Source organism: Cavia porcellus, unplaced genomic scaffold, assembly GCF_034190915.1.
Source record: "Cavia porcellus strain 051 isolate PalLab524CR breed Dunkin Hartley unplaced genomic scaffold, mCavPor4.1 scaffold_7, whole genome shotgun sequence".
Lineage (NCBI taxonomy): Eukaryota > Metazoa > Chordata > Mammalia > Rodentia > Caviidae > Cavia > Cavia porcellus.
The window spans coordinates 92643985-92661229 of record NW_026947490.1 but is presented as its reverse complement, the minus strand read 5'-3'; the positions used below and the strand labels follow the sequence as shown (position 1 = coordinate 92661229).

General features: G+C 40.4%; 1 long non-coding RNA gene and 1 pseudogene across 1 annotated transcript in view; both read left to right on the top strand.

Moving 5' to 3' along the window:
• LOC134476774 (uncharacterized) overlaps window positions 1–12696 on the top strand; it is an 83594-nt gene extending 70898 nt beyond the window's left edge. Inside the window, exon 4 of the long non-coding RNA XR_010048569.1 lies at window positions 12504–12696. This is a non-coding gene — a long non-coding RNA (uncharacterized LOC134476774). The remainder of the gene's footprint in view (window positions 1–12503) is intronic.
• Window positions 6772–10129, top strand: LOC134477056 (glutaredoxin-1-like; annotated as a pseudogene).
• Window positions 12697–17245: the final 4549 nt, after the last annotated feature.

Sequence of the window (17245 nt, the reverse complement as noted above, 5' to 3'; positions counted from 1 at the left end):
TTAAAAAACTCTGGCTGTACTTTTTCTCTCTTTCTATATTCTGTTTATTAGATATTAGATTATATTCTGTAATTAGAACAGAATGGGCCTCCTCTGACACCCTCTGGTTCAATATTTCTTCAATCTTGTCAGAAATGGAATCCTCCAAAGACATTTTTCTAAAATATATACAAAGGTGTATGTCTTACAACCTCATATCAGGAATTCCTATAAATTTACCAGGTATGATGAAGGGATTCCTTACATGTGTACAGCTAATGCTGGGGATTTAGCTCTGTAGCATAAGTGCCTGCCTTGCAAGCAGGCGGTCATGAGTTCGATCCCCGGTACCGCCACCAAAAAAAAAAAAAAAAAAAAAAAAGTGTACAGCTGTAGAGTTGGTGTTTATCAAAGATTTTAATAGGACTATATTACTATATTTGTGTTGGTTAGCATTCCCTAGAGGAACAGGATTGATAGAGCACATGTGCATACACATAATTTAAAAAGGGGCTTTGCTTGATTGGTTTACAAGACAAGAAGCTGGATGGTCCCCAGTGGCTTGACATGGATGCTGAAGAGGTAGATGGTCAAGTGGCTGCTCGATCTAAGAACTTGGATGCCTCAGACCCAGGATACAGATCCAGTCCACAGCTGAAGGCCTAGATGCTTCCTGTGACAGCATGTGTCCACACTGAAAGGCTGAAGCCACTAGATGTGGATGTCCATAGGTGATGGAAGCAGCAAAGGACACACCAGCCAAACCAGAATGGAGTTTGCAAGTGTGGGATGATTACTTCCGCTTGGATTGAGCTGAGTTGCAAATCTATTGGGTAGTGCCACCCACAAATGAGGTATTTTTCCCCTCAATTTTTTGGCCTACGTGCCAATCATCTCTGGAAACACCCATACACACAAACCCCGAAACATATTCCACTAATCTAGATGTCTGTCAATCTAATCAACTTGACAACCAAGATCAACCATCACAATATTTAAAATAACGACATTGAAGCAGACACTCAGACTATTCATAGTATCGGAAACTTTAATTGATGCCTTGGTGTTGGGGTTTTGCAAGCAAAGGGAAAACAAAGGGCCGCACACACTAAGGGTCAGCAAAATGGCTGCCACCCGGCCAGCCTAAGCAAGTAGCTTTTATTGAGGTAAAGAACAAAGAAACTCAAATTGCGCATGCTCAGATTATATAACTTGTTTACTTCTTGATCTTACAGGACCTCATGTTTTTTACCTTGGGGTGGGGGTGATATTTCAAGGCACTTTTCCCATAACAATGTCAACCGAATGTGTCTGGGACAAAATGGAGTCAGTGTGGCCTCTCTATATCTCCCCCCTCTTTTTTTTTAGTTTAGGTTTTCTTACCATGTTAGAAGCTGGCATTTTAGCTATGAACATTTTGCATAGGGATGGGATGCATTGAACAAGGCATCCCATACCAATTAAGCAGATGAGAACAGTAACACCATAAAGAAACATTTGTTTTAGCCAATTGATATCTGGTAACCATCGTGTAAGGAAATTCCATAATCCAGTATTGAGCCCTTGAGACATATGTATCTGCTTGGTAAGTTCTTGTAAATCATGAAGTTTCCCATTAATGGATTTGCTTTTATCAGACAAATTAAAACAGCACATTTGAGCAATTTCATTACATCCAAGATGATGCAATAGAAGCAGATAATCAATTGCAGCTCAGTTATCTAAAATCACTTGTCGATGCCCACTTTGTTCTTTGTTTAATAATGCCAAAGCTGTAGAAGTATAATTAATTTGTTTTGCCATGAGACAAGCTAGTGCTTTAACATTGCAATTGGCCCTGGCTGCCAGGGCAGGCACCCCAACCAAAGAAATACCTAAAGCATAAATTTCTGTTTTAGTTAACAGGCTAATAGAAAGGTCCCCACATAGGTCAGTGAGACTAGTTTGGACCTTTTGGTGCAAGACAGTGTAAATTCAGGAGAAGGCAACAATAAGGTAAGGTGACTAAGGCAGCATTTTGTGTTATGAGATAAGTTAGCAGGGATATAATTAAAAGTATACTCTTCACATGAGAAAAACCATCCAGCAGGGAGAGGAACATGTCCATGTCCACGTCCATACAATATTGGCTCATAGCTAGAACAATTCCAAGTACTATTAAGAAGGCAAAGAGATTGAGTAGTACAACTTTCAATATGAGCACATGAGGCATTTGAAGTTGATACACATGGATTGAACATTTCAACAGCATTATCAGGTTTTTAATGGTGGTAGTGCCCCAATTTGGATAGCCAACATATGTTACGATTTTGTTTGAAATAGTAGAGAAAATGGTGTAATTACTTATAGAGGCAGTGTCCTTGCAGACCGTAATCAGACAGGACCCAAGAATGTATTTTATTTCTTTCTTTTGAGCAAGACAGAAATGAGAGATATTAGCTATTCTTGCCAATTGAACCCAAATATTGTATTCCAATCTTTCCTGGAGGTTGTGGGACTCTAATCCCACATGCACTGCATCCCACTGCAATCCCCATGGTGGACTGCAAAACGCATAGCAATAGAATACAAACAAGCATTAAAGAGTTCGTTCTCAATTTGGTAAATACCCCCGGAAGAAGCTTTTCAGCAGTGGGTTCCTCTTCAGATGCATGAAGCAAGTCTTATGCTCACTGGCTGAGCAGTCATGGTCCTGGGTCACTTCCCAGGTGGCCACCCTTGATTCAGGGAGAGGTGAAACCATGGTGCCAACTCCTTCCATGCAGGGCAAATGCAACAAGCAGGAATCCACATAGGGCCTGTTGGAGATAACACAGAAGCATCCCCTCCTCCCCAGGTCAGCAGGGCACTGGCCCCCACCAGCCTGGGTCTGGGGGCATTTTGAAAGACATGGAACCAGCATAGTCAGCCAGAACAACTTGAAGAGAAACAGTAGAGGACAGCAGAAAGGAGAAGTCGGCCTTGGTGAGTGGTAAAACGACATCAGTGAGATCAGTTCCAAGGAGTGTAAGTGCTCCTGCACGTACTCCTGTACGTCCTCGAGAGATAAGAGCAGAAATAGCGTTAATATGGGAAATAAAGTACTACCTGGCGAGTGGGGTAAATGGAACCATTCCACAATAAATACCTGGTTGTCCTGGATGGTGACAAGAGCCCTGGTGGGCAAAGGGGCTGAATGAAACATGAGTCAGGAGAGAGGGCAGTCCTTGGGGCTCAGGCCACGGTAACTGTGGTGAGGGTGTGAGCAATGCTCTGAAGGGCCTGCTGGAGAGGAGAGAGGGACCACATCAGCGGGGTCTGCGTGACCCTGGAAAGCATCAGAGGAGCTACTATTGAGTGGTCAAAGGAAAATAGGGCCTTAGCCAGTTAAGGTAGAGACAGCAGAGCGGCACAGCTGGGAGCCATGCGGTGTCTGTCTGTCTGCTGGCCCAAGGTGGCAGCAGCATCCTGGCAGGGCTGCCAGGTGTGCAGGACAGAGATACGGGCTCCAGGCTCCGCATGCAGCAGTCGGCCTACCTTTTCCAAATCCTCCATAATGAGCGTTCCTCCCTCAGAGTACCAAGGACAGTAATCATGAATTTTCCACAAAAGTCGCACTAAATTACACTCATCGCCCACCTTCTCAAGGAGAAAAAGCAGTTCTGCCTGACGTTTCTGCTGTGCTTCGGACAGGGAGTTTCCCAGGACTTACCCAGGGATTTTCCAAGAAACTGAGGTCAGTGCATCAGGGACCGTGTCCCACCCAGGAAGGTAAGTCACCCTCCACAGCAGATGTCTCCGCTGTCGAGTCCCCTGTTCAGGTGCCAGATGTTGGGGTCTGCAAGCAAAGGAAAAATAAAGGGTTGCACACACTAAGGGTCAGCAAAATGACTGCTGCCCAGGCAGCCTACGCAAGCAGCTTTTATTGAGATAAAGAACAAAGAAACTCAAATTGTGCATGCTCAGATTATATAACTTGTTTACTTCTTGACCTTACAGGACCTCCTGTTTTAACCTCGGGGTGGGGGCGATGTTTTAAGTCCTGTACTTCTCCCATAACAATGTCAACCGAATGTGTCTGGGACAAAGTGTGGCCTCTCTACACCTTGGAAATGCTCCTACATTTACAACAGAAAATATTTCCAATGCACTTAAAAATTTTTGTACTTTTAAGTGGAAAATCAACTTAGAAGTTTATAATCTCCTTTCAAACATGTGCCTTTGAAGAGTAAGATGAGTTTATTTTCTTGAAATCCTAATAAAATGTTCAGCTGAATTCAAATCTTTTTCAGAGACATGATAGGATAGTTATTTTTCTTTCTGGATTTTGAAGATTAGTGACTTTCTACAACACTGCTATCTATACACATGTCTTTTAGTTCAACTCAATTCAGAAAGATCATGATTTTCTTGCCCTCTGAAAATTATTTTGATGGGAGAAGACTCGGATTTCTGAGTTGCTCAGCCTTTATCACAGTTGAGGTCTACATATATTTTCTTCATTGATTGTGGGGTGTTGGTAGCAATAGCATGTGGTTGCCATGACTTGCATTGCCAAAGTCTCTAGAACTAAAATATATATGAGCTGTTATTGATTTTTTCCTTGAAAGAAACAATCTATATTTGGTTCTTTGGAAAAGAAATGCCAGTGCTAAATTTTATTAAATCTAGATGTGACGGGAATTTGACCTGGCTAAATAGAGGAGCCACACTGGATATACTCAGAGAAAATTAACTAAAATAATAATTGGAAGAAAGACAGGAATGCAACCTGATGGAAATAAGAGACTTTCAGACCAACAAAACGTGGCCATGGGAGTTTATAAAGAGGTGAAGATTCCACAAGGCTGCCTATGAGACCTCTAGCTGTGTGCTGCGTAAGAACTACCATTCCAGAAAGTTCCCCTAAAGTGGATAGAAATATTTGGCAGAATCACGATAGACTCTGGGTATATGGACCTCCTTTTTGCTCTGCTTCAAACAGAGGATGTTGAGGCCTGTCATCTTATTTTACCCTTGCACTAGGGACGAGTGACCTCCCCCCTGATGGTCCACCAGTTTGTTTTCAGACTACGAGAAGATAAAAAGCAACCTCTGAGTGAGTTTGGAGCTCTTAGGAGAACATCATGTGTGAATGATCCCATCTTGCTTCCAGTGGCACGAGAGAGGAGAGAGATATGGCAGCCGAGTGAGCAGAGGGGGCTGCACAAGGGTCAGGAGGGGCCAGCTAAATGCTGCTCTCAGTCCAGCATTGGGGTCTTTGTGTAAGGACTGTGAGAGTTGAAAGTCACAAGCAACTAGGCGAGTGATAGCGACAGAGACATGTGGAGTAAGAAGACTACACGGGTGGGCCACCCAGGCACACCCACAGCGTTCCTGGCTGAACGCCCTGAGCCCTCCAAAACTGAGGCCAGATCAGTCTGCAAGGCTGAGGGGCTGAAGGAGCAGATTGGTGCCTGCAGCGCCTGCTGCGCCTGGCCTGGACTGTCCTGCACCCAGCACTAATCCTGGGTGGGCTCCCCCAGGACAGACTTGAGCTCTGACATAGACACTGCCACGGAACTGCAGACCACAGAAGACAGCTGCAGGCCTGTGGTCAGGGGAATTGTGACTTTCTTCTTTTTTCTCTATTTTTAAAAATTTTTTGATTATATAGGTTTTTAAACTCTGATGGTTGTTTTGGTTTGGTTTAGTTTTGTTCCTTGATATTCTATTATTTTTTCTTTTTTACTTTTGCTGGAATATCTTTTGTTTTTTAGATTTTCTCATGTGAGTGAACATTGCCTGAGTTTTCTGGTTCACTTTGATCTTCTTTGTCTTCTCCTTTATCATTTTTGTCCTGTCTCCTTCTGCAATGTCCCAAAACTTTGGTGATTTCCTTTGTCCTCCAGAATCATTTCTAATAGCCTTCTCTTCATTTATTTCTTTACTTTTTCCTCTTATTTCCTTTAATCCCACCACATGGTAAAATTATTCTACTTGGGGAATATAAACTCCTGGTTTGTGTTGGATTTTATTATGTAACTATAGATCTTGCTTCCATGGTTAAAGGTACCTAATGAATAATTACTATAACTTGTCAGATTTTAGGCTGTGTTTGTGGTATTATTATTGTTCATTGTACTATTTTAGGGCCAAATAGGCAGTAACTTCTCTTCCCTAACAAAGTGGGAAGGTAGGATTTTGGGACAGACTCAAAGACCAAGAGCCAGCTACAACTAGAACTACCTCTGGAGAATAATCATTTTCTAGGAAAGCCTTGATATGAGTGATAAATGATTTACAAGTATCAACACAGAAAATAAATTTAAAGAAATTAAAAAATGACAAAATGCAGGAGCAAGATTGAACCTCAGACCTCAAGCTCACCCAGGGGTGGCAGTGAGGAGGACACTGTCCAGGGTGCAGCAAGATAAAGGAAATCATATACCACCTTCCCGAATGTTCTGAAATGGTGGCATCAGAAGAAACAAAAGAGATCACTAAGGTCATACCAAAAAATAAGGATCAGAAATAATTTCTCATGTTAATAAAAGTTACGATCAGCATGTGGGAGCTGATCTGGGAATCTAAAGAAGATACAGATTTAAAAAATAGAAAAGCTTAGGAAAATGATAGAAAGCATGAAGGTCCAACATAGGAAAGAAATGGAATTCATGAAACAGATTGAAACAGATAGTCAGGAGATTAAATATTCTATTGAAAGTTTATGCAGCCAAATGAACTGATACGAGAACAGAGAATTTCAGCTCTAGAAGACAGGATCGTGGTTAGTGATCATGAAGAGAAAGAGTTCTTAGAAATTGCAAGGGACCATAAGGAATCAATCCAACAGGTGCAAGATGGTGCAAAGAATAACATAAGATTGACTGAAGTAAACAGAATGAGCAGAGGACAGTGCAAATGAATTAAACCTTTTCACAGAGGAAATGACATAAACTTTCCGAAGCATGGAAGAAGTGTATGACATACAGACAAATTAGGCATCTAGAACTCCAATTAGCCATGACCCCCCCACACCCCTCAAAAGTCTATACCAAGTCATGTAATAGTCAAGATTCCAGAAATTTAGCACAAGAACAGAATATTACAAGATGCCGGGGGGGGGGGGGAACCAAACAAACAAACAAAAAAAAAAACCCCAACAAATCACCTGTAAAGGAAAGCCCCGAAGAATCACAGCAGACTTCTCAACACAAACCCTTAAGTCAAGGAGAGCTTGAGAAGAAGTATGTCAAGTCCTGAAGGAAAATAGCCTCCAACCCCACTCATACACCTCACACAAGTATCATTCACAATTGATGGGGAAATAAGATACTTCCATGACCAAGAATACCTGAAGAAATCTGTGCCCAACATACCAGGACTACAAAATGTTCTGAAGGATGTTCTAAAAAAGAGTAAGGAAGAATAGAATTCCATGAACAACAATAGAAAGAATTGACCAGGTAAAAATAAACAATTAAACAGAAAGGAAAGAAGAAATCAACAGCAGGAAAATAATATAAGGATAAGTTCCTTCCCCCGGGAGGTTCCTTAGTAGATAGGAGCCAGCTGGCCCGCGGTTCAGCAGCTCAGAGCTGTATCTGCCTTTGGGGGTTCTTCCTAGGAGACTGAAGCCTGCAGCATGGCTCAAGCGTTTGTGAACAGCAAAACCCCGTCCGGGAAGGTGGTTGTGTTCATCAAACCCACCTTCCACTACTGCAGAAAGACCCAAGAGATCCTCAGTCAGTTGCCCTTCAGAGAAGGGCTTCTCGAATTCGTGGATATTACAGCCACCAGCAACTCAAGTGAGATGCAGGATTATCTGCAATAGCTGACAGGCGCCAGAACGGTCCCCCGGGTGTTCATAGGGAAAGGCTGCACGGGGGCTGCAGTGACTTGGTGGCATTGCAGCAGAATGGGGAGCTGCTGACCCGGCTGAAGCAGATCGGCACTCTGCAGTGACTCCAGAACAGACCCCGTGCTGCTGTCCCCCGTGAGAGCTGGGTGACATCGAAAAGAATGATGGTACTTCCTGGTGATGGGATTTTTGAACAAAATCAGCTTTTTTTTTTTTTCCTTCTTCTTTGCCTCAAAATTAAAAAGTAGACCAACAGACCAACTTGTCCCTCATGACAGGGCCAAGAAGATTGATGAACTACTGTGGGTTTCTTCTGGGTTTGCCCCGTAGCTCCCAGGAGACAATGACAGGTTCTGGTTTAGGAGTCACTCACTGATCCACACGATCTTTCTCTTCTGCGCATTTCTAACAAACTCTTCTCCGCGGGCCAGCGCCTCCAGCTCTAAGGCAATGTTTCTCAGTCATGTGTATCCAGACACCCCATCTCCCAGGATGAATCTACAGTTGGTTTTCTTTTGGTTTGGGTGGGGTTTTTTCTTCTTTTTTTGTCTTGTCTTTTTGAGATAGGGTTTCACCATGCAGTTCAGGCAAGCCTTGAACTCATTTTGTAGCCCAGGCTGGCCTCGAACTCACAGCAGTTCTCCTGCCTCAGCCTTCAGAGTGCTGGAATTACAGGTGTGTCCCACCATGCCTGGCTATAGTTGATTTTATGCTATTGCTATCAGCTGAAATTATTCTGCTGAACCTGGCTCTGAGTGATGAAATCGGTGAGTATTTTGAACATGGTTCTTCAAACCACACGCATGCACTCTCCTATCCTGTTTACAGAATCACAGCCAGAAACCATCTTCAGTGTTCCCCAATTCCGTAGAAGGTGTGAGCACCCCATGTGAGAACCTATATGAAAAAAATTAAGTCTTGATCCTCACTTGGTGGTCTCTGGGCTACGTGGGTGGCGATTTGGAGCAGACGGTACAGTCACCTGGCAACGCCGTTACATACAGAAGCTGTGTACTAATGCTTTAGATTACCAGATATTAAACCATGAAATGCAAAACAAGATTGCAGAAAACTTGCAGCCCCCACCCTAGAATATATCTAAGAAAGAAGCCAACTTTGAGGAACATAATCCTAAATAATTCCTTGTATGGCTCACACACCTTAAAATTTACTGTGAAATTTGTGTTCCAGAATTGCAAGATCAAGTCAATTTCCTTCTTTGGTCTCCAGTGAGGACAGTTAATTTCTCTTCTAATAAAGCAGTAGCTATGATGTGATTTGTATCTAGTTTTGTCCACATTTTCAAGAATTTTTTAAGGGATAACATTAATGTGAAATATACTGTCGTAAAGTTTTGTGTTTGTCCCTGCCATTATAATTAAAGACATGTGGGTCATCATTGTTTACATATAAAAAAAAAAGGATAAGTTCATATGTAGAAGTTATAACCATTGATGTAAATGGTCTCAATTCACCAATCAAAAGAAACAGACTGGCAGAATGCATCAAGAAACAAGATCTAACAATATGGTTGTATAGAAGAAACAATTAAAAGGGAAATGCATGAACTGAAAGTCAAAGGATGGAAAGCAGTACTTCTGGCGACAGGAACCCAGAAAAAACTTGGGTAGCTATTCTATTTGCAGAAAAGTGGATTTCAAGCCAAGACTGATCAAGAGAGGCAAAGAAGGTCTTTGCATACTTGTTCATAGAACACTCAAAGATGAAGAGAAAGCTATCATAAATATATGTATGCAACACATATATATATTTCACCCAACTATATAAAACAAATATTGATAAACTCTTAGCTAACTTTATCAAAAAGGAAAGCAAATGCCTCAAATCAATGCAGTTAAGAATGAAAAGGATAAAATCATAACAGATTCTAAAGAAATCCAGAAGATCATCAACACCTACTTCAAGAAACTGTATTCAAATAAGATGGAAAACACAGAAGAAATAGATTACTAGATACAAATGAATTACCAAAGCTGAATCCAGAAGATATAAAATGTCTAAACAACCAATGAAATTGAAAGATGTAACTGAAGATTAATGAATGAAATTGGAATTGAAGATGTAAGTAAAAGTCTACCACAAAGGAAATGCCAGGTCCTGCTGGAATTACTGCTTAATTCTACAAGAAATTTAGTGAAGACCTAACACCACTACTCTGCAAACTCTTTAATAGAATTGAAAGGGAAACAATAGTACCAGACTCATTCCTGGAAGCAGGCATTACCCTAACACCCAAACCAGAGGACACGGAAATCAGAACCAAAATGTGTAACAGCTATTGAGAAACAGGAAGAAAATGCTCGAATGCAAAGGGGAGCTTGGGAAGGGGAAGGGGGAAAAGGAGAAAGAAGGGAATAGAAGGAAAAAGGGAAATAAAGCTTTTGTAAATAAATAAATAGGGGACCGAGTTGAAGGGTAGGGAGGGGAAGGGGGACAAAGGAGAATCAAGATACTTCATGTACAGGTACAGACCCCAATGATAAGTGTTATTATGTGTATATAAAATGTACCAATAAAATGAATTTAAAAATACTACATGTGATCCTTAATTATGATATATCAGTTTGACTTGTGTAAGACATGCCTGGCCGATTAATACTTTGGGATGATTGACATATAGGCTGCATACTAAGATGCAGGTGGGACTAACCAATAGGCTAAGAGCTTAGACAGAATAAAAAGGGAAAGGAGGAAATCTCCCTTTTTCTTTAGGGAAGGTCGAGTCTTCACCGTTGAAGTTGTATGTTGGTCTCCTGTTGCTTTAGGCTTCCAGTCCGCACTCTTCAACCTTCCAATTTAGGCCCTTTGGTTTTCTAACACAGACCTACACTGGTTACTTTACAGTGAGCTTCCAAGTTTTAGCTGCCACTGGACTTGGCTCTCTAGCCCACGGATGGCCATTTTGGATTCTTCCACCTTTGATTCTGCAGACAGCCACTGCGACTCTTCTTGTGATTCTGTAGGGCTACTTAGTAAATCCCTTATGTAATTATACACTATATTTTATATTGATTCTGTTTCTACAGTAAACCTTAACTAATACAATAGACAAATGGAGAATTTATTTTGAGACTTTAAATGAAGATAATAATTATTTAGATGTAAGAAAACTGTATGTCATTTACAGTAAAATGTTAAATTAAATATGCTTGCGTAATTGACAAGAGAGTGATAAGGATGTGAATCGTTAGATGATCTACAATAAATTTAAAAAATATTAATACAGGCAACAGTTCATTGCTTGGGATTATATGACAGGCCATGTGCTACTCACTAAACTGTATTTTCTTATATATTAGTATCTAAATTGCAGTTAAACCCAGCAGTTTAGATACTATCATTCTGCCTTTAAGTCCCAGAGAGTGTCTTGATCACAGACAAGTTTTATTTGTAAAATAACTTTAGAATTAAGAGAAATCTGTTTAAGAAGACAAATGGATCCGGTAGTTGATTAATGAAATGACAAAAATAATGATAACATGAATAATTTTAACTGCTAATGTTTATTTTGTGCTTCATGTATACGTTTCACATATATATTCTTTCTTATGATTGCAGTGTGCCTCTGAGACAGGCACTAGGATTATTCTTGTGTTACAGACATGATAATTAGGCACTGAAAATTATATACCTTTCATAAGAGTCAAGGTCTTAGGGAATATCCTACCAAACATCCTGATCATCTCTTCCCAAATTCTGGAACTGTTGGGCAAGATATTAAAGCAGTCAGCAATTAGAAAATGAAACTATCAAAAAGATGTATTTCTCTGGGCAACTGAATCCCCAAGAACAATCTTCAAGGACAGCTGTGCTAGTTTTGATACAGCTAATCAGGTGGTGGCGTTCCTCTAAGTAATGGAGAAGGCTGAGCAGGGGACGTGAGCTCTCTGGTGGTGGACTTCTGTGTGTGTGTGTGTGTGTGTGTGTGTGTGTGTGTGTGAGAGAGAGAGAGAGAGAGAGAGAGAGAGAGAGAGAGCGAGAGAGAGAGCAGGTACTATAACTTGAGTCCTTACTTCCCCCTGGTAAATGGACTAACCAAGCATGTTACATGCTCTCGGGGTTAGTAAGGCAATGGAGTGAGACCTGGAGGACCAAGCTGATGGAATCCCTCTCTGTGGAAGGCAACAGCACGCATAGAGAATAGTTCACCCACAAGAACTGTCCGATGGCAAGCCGATGGCAAGACAGATCCCCTCCAGACCCACATGGATCTTTTCTCTTGCGTCGTGTGCATCAGACAACGAGTACAGAGCCCTTGGTACACTGCCTGACTTTTAGGCACATAGTAATTTGCAGCTCTTAGTGCTATTACTAACATGGAGGTGTTGCCTAGTCTTGTAGCCTAGATTTTCAGGACATACGTGCTTGACCTTGCTTAGCTGCCCACGGCACATTAGTGGGAGGGGAGCGTGTTTGTCTGTGGCCTTTCAGCAGGGCAGCTGCCTCTGGGCCTCACCTGGCTAGGACTAAACAAAGGGCAGGTAGACGTGCACGGTGCGCATCGACAGCTCTCAGCGGCCGTGGAGGAGCCTTTGGACGTCACTCAGCGGGCAGAGGCCCACCCTGCAGGGCCCAGCAGCAGTATTGGAAACTCAGGCTTTGTTTTTTCCAAATCAGTTTTCACCAGGTCTCCAGTAAAACAAAAGTAATGGTTTTTTTTTTTTTTTTTTTTTTTTTTTAGCTTGGTCCAGGACACCTCTCAACTTCAAAGACTGATTGCTGTGGGAGCTGAACAGCTGGAGCAGAATGCTGCCAATTGCAGGAAGTTTGAAGATTCTTTGATGGGAGCAACAACTTTCTCATTAATTTGAAAGGTTATTTTATGAAGGACTGAGGTTTTTTTAAAAAAGAAAATAAAGTGAAAGATACTTCGATGAAGGTTCATTTTTTTTCTTTTGAATTTCCAAGAGGAAGGAATGTAACTGAACCTTGAGAGCTTTTGTGTGTGTGTGTGTGTGTGTGCGTGTGTAAGAGAGAGAGGGTGTGTGTGCGTATGTGTGTGGCTGGCATCTTTGTACGCTTGTTTTGTGACTTTACTGATTTGCAGGGAGCTTACTGTGTGCTAGGCATTGTGTTGCTTTCCTGAATAATTTTATTTAAGACTGTTTACCCTGTTTAAATTCACATCTCTAGTGTCTCACATACTGGCTTGTATATGTTGACACTTAGTACGAATGTTTCATATTGGATAAATGAAATACTAGAAACTATTAGTTAAAAAGAAAAGTATTAAACTAGTGATGAAGAAAAAGATTATTTTATAGTTTTACATCCTTGTTCTTAAGTAAGCAATGAATATTTTGGTCCTAAATTGTGATGGGAAGTGTGCAAGGTTCTGAGTACTTAGATAAACAAACTCGCTGCTCCTAGACATGCTGAATTCAACTTGTTGCCTGGCATATGCCCAAATCAACCGGTGAATGTGGAGAGTAACTAAAATCTCCTGGTTTATTTGTAGATTTCTCTTTGACCATATTTGGCAGAGTGTCATTTTGGTGCTTGTAGTGAATAGTCTGAGTTTTGATGTCTCTGAGTTAAAGACATGGTGGGAACCATATTCCAAATATTATTCCATTCTTCTGAGAGTTAAAAAAGTGACATCCTTTTGTTTACTTTTGTATTTTACTAAGTAAAATAACTGGACATTGGCTTTACTTTTGTGGAAAAGAAATGAATCTTAGGAGAAGAAGAAAAAAGAGGAAAAGAAGAAGGTGGAAAGGAAAGGAATTATTCTTAATCACTTCCTGATGATCTACCTGCGTGTCAGGTATGGTGTTATCTCCAATCCTTAAAGAATATGCAGGGTGGTGATTATCATTCTAGTTACACAGGTAATGAAAACTGATCTTGGAAAGGCCTTCGTCATGTTACATAATTCGTAATTAAAAGGCACAGAGAACTCACACCACAGTCTGGCTTCAGAAGCTCTGCCTTTCAGAAGGCAAGCCTACCCTACAGTGTAGATCATGGTAATTGCATGATCAAGAACATTTTTCATAATCTACAGTCTTTTTATTTTATTCACTTTTGGACATCCAAGAATTATTTATTCAAATTCTAACTTTAATATTTATAAATATGATGGCTAGACAAAAGAATCAAGAAAAAGCTTGTATTAAGGGACTCAATTATCACTAACTTATAAATAGCTAAAAATGTAGAAATTAAATTATTATTCTAAAATGCAATAGCATAAATATAGTACATCATAAAACATACATGTGTCAAGGAAGAATACCTTGGTTTGTATTTTGGTTCAGCTTATTCCCCTCACATATTTTTAAATAATTTATCTCCAACTTCTAAAAATATGGCCTTTATTCTTTGATCTTAATCCTATTTTTCATTCATAGGAAAGTGATATTTTTATGGGCCGGTGAAGCTTATATACCAGTGAGTGACATTTAGATACTATAGTTATTTCTATGCTAGCAGAATTAATCTCTGCAAGGGGGAGATTTAGAGTCCTCTTTATTTCTGGCCTATCACTAAAAATCTAGTTATATTTTCTACCAAAAGAGCAAAATCTTCAATAGAATTTTAAAATTTAAATATGGCCAACTTTTAAGGCTCACTACAGTATTTTTTTCCTGACCTTACTTTGTATCATCTTTTATGACAGATAATTTATAAGTGTTTCATGTTTTGATTAGGTTGGCTTATTAGAAATGGACACTATTTGTCTCATAGTATGATGACAATGTTGAACACCACAGTGTATGAGAAATGGATCACAATTTGTTGTAGAAGTGAAAAAATACATTTTTATGCCTGAAAAATGAGAGCATTTACATTAGATTAAATGTATGTTTAAGAATAGTAAGTTGGGTTGATTCTGTTTAAATATTGATTTTTTTGTAGTTTAGTTTTATATTCAGTCCTGACTTGGAAGTCTTTATAAATTTTTAATTTTTTATTTTTTTGTCAATAGAGCTTTCTGCCTTTCTGGAGGCAGTAACAGTCAGGATGGTAAAAAGTATAATTTTTCTTCCTTTATCTGTGATTCTCACTTTCTTTCTCTCCTTCTTGAAGCCTTATTCTCTGTAACAATACCTCCATTACTAATGGCGAAACAGGTCAAAGATAAACAATGCTGGGCATGTTTCAGGGTTTGGTTTTTCAGGTTTTTTCCTGTCTTTTTAGTTTGTCCTTTGACAAGGTTCACGGCAGATAGTAAATTGCTGTGAGAAAAATGTTAGTTTGTGGTTGGTCATAGGGAGTGGCCTTGATTCCAACAGACTTGCTTCAAATTTCCATAGAGAAGAGAAGCCACCTTTCCAACTGGAATTAAATTGGTATTGATCTTGGGGACCCCAGGGGTCACTTTGTCTGCCCGTTTACCTTTAGGTGATCAGTTTTATGATGGTGATCACGAGGCTTTGTTGGATAATTTGATATAACTGAGGTGGTAAAATTTAAAAAAAGGGGGGGTGGAAGAGAGAGAGAAGTCATTCTGTTTTGGTGGTAAAAGCCCAAACGAAATTCAGATTCAGCGTAAATCACATATCCTTGTTAGTATTCAGCACTTAGATAAGTGATAGCACCAGGATGTTTGAGCAGAGAGTGGACGGAGAGGATAGAAACAGCCCTAATCATTAAGGCAGGAGACAGAAACAGCAGAGCAGGACAGCCGGCCTCTGTTGGGAGCGGGTGAGGCTAATGTATCTATTCCTGACGGTTGAATACACAAGGATGGACAGATTATAGGCTTTCACTGAGAGAATTTTGGTGGAAGATTAAGGTTTTTAATCTGAATTCCTTCTGGCGACAATTATCAGTTTGAAGGAACTGCATTATACTTTGCAGGAGGAGGGCACCGAGCTCAGGTCACTGAATGCTCGGTGTTTTCTTCTCACTGTGCTTGAACCATCCTGGGCAGCAAACGCACGCCTGATTTAACCTGCAAAACCAAAGGCAGACAGGCATCTGCAGAGAAGGGTTAGAGGTGGAACAGGCTCTTAAGACTTAATCTTGCCTGGGTGTCAGGGGGAAATAGCCTGAAGAAATTAATATTAACAACACAACCTACTTATATCACTGTCCTTTAAAGCATGATTACTTTATATTTGTTATTCTTGAAGCAGGAGAATTTTTACACTGTCCGCTCTCCATCCCCAGCTCTATTTCCAGCTTCAGTGATTAAGTTTATGTGGCATTCGTCACTGTTTTAAACTTTAATTTCTTTGTTGTGATTAATCCATGGCTTCAAAGCCAAAGGTTACTTGGAAGCATTTTGTATTTTTACTTCCTAATATTTTAATAGGGTATTTGTATCTTAGAAGGAGAATAATAAGTGAAAGTTTTTGTTTTTATATGGGATAAAGGAAAGGATAGAAAAATGAAGGGAACCTGGCTTTTCATATGACTGGATATGCAAAAGGTGGCCAAAGAGAGAGAGAGAGAGAGAGAGAGAGAGAGAGAGACAGAGACAGAGACAGAGGCAGACAGAGAGAGACAGAGATTATGAAAATGCTATTAGATAACTTTTGATAAATTGTTCATATTTTTTCGTTGTGCTTTTTGTTTAGTTGATATTTTTCTGTTATTGTTCGTTTTGTACTGTTTTTTTTTTTTTTTTTTTGTCTTTTTCGTTTTTATTGGTACCAGGGATCGAACTCACGACTGCCTGCTTGCAAGGCAGGTGCTTATGCTGCTGAGCTAAATCCCCAGCCCCTGTTCGTTTTGCTTTATGATTTGGCACCCTGGTGAGGATATGTTTAGAGTGTTTCTTTTCTTTTTGAATTGTTTAAGCTTAAAATTTTGAATACACGAAGGCCGGAGAGCACTTGCTTCTAGCCCTTGGTAATGAAGCCCAAGCTGTGTGTTATGACTTGCATACAGATGTCCCCCCAAAGCCTCATGTGGTCACAGGCAGGGAGTTTTGAAGGTGGTTGGATTAGGGTGCATGAGATTGGGATTAAGCATGTGAAGCTGGGTTTAAGAATGCTGTGATTAAGAATCCTGGCTGTGGCTGGCCCACTCAGAAAGCAGGAATCCTGGATGGAATATAAAGACAGACAGAAAATAGGCTGCTATGTTACTTTGTGACTTTGCTGTTGCCTGCCTGCTCTGGTTTGTATGAGCTATTTCTCCTTTGCATGCCCCTCTGCCATAGCACCCGCCTTGGAGCCAGCTGACTATGCACTGAAACCTCTACAAACTGTGAGTCAAAATAAACCTTTCCGCCTTTAATTTTGAGTGTTGGCTATTTTGTTCAACAATGAAAAAGTAAGGAAAACATTGTTTCTCACTGGGTTTCAGACATTGTATCCTTCACCAATTTGCCTTGGTAGAACTCTGCTTCTTAATAGAAAGGCAAGGCCTGAATGTCGCCTGTAATGACTAACCTCGGGGACTGCTGGTGAAAGGTGCTGTGATGTGAGTCAGCTTTGTGACTTTTTTTACTGATTCCTCACAAGTAAA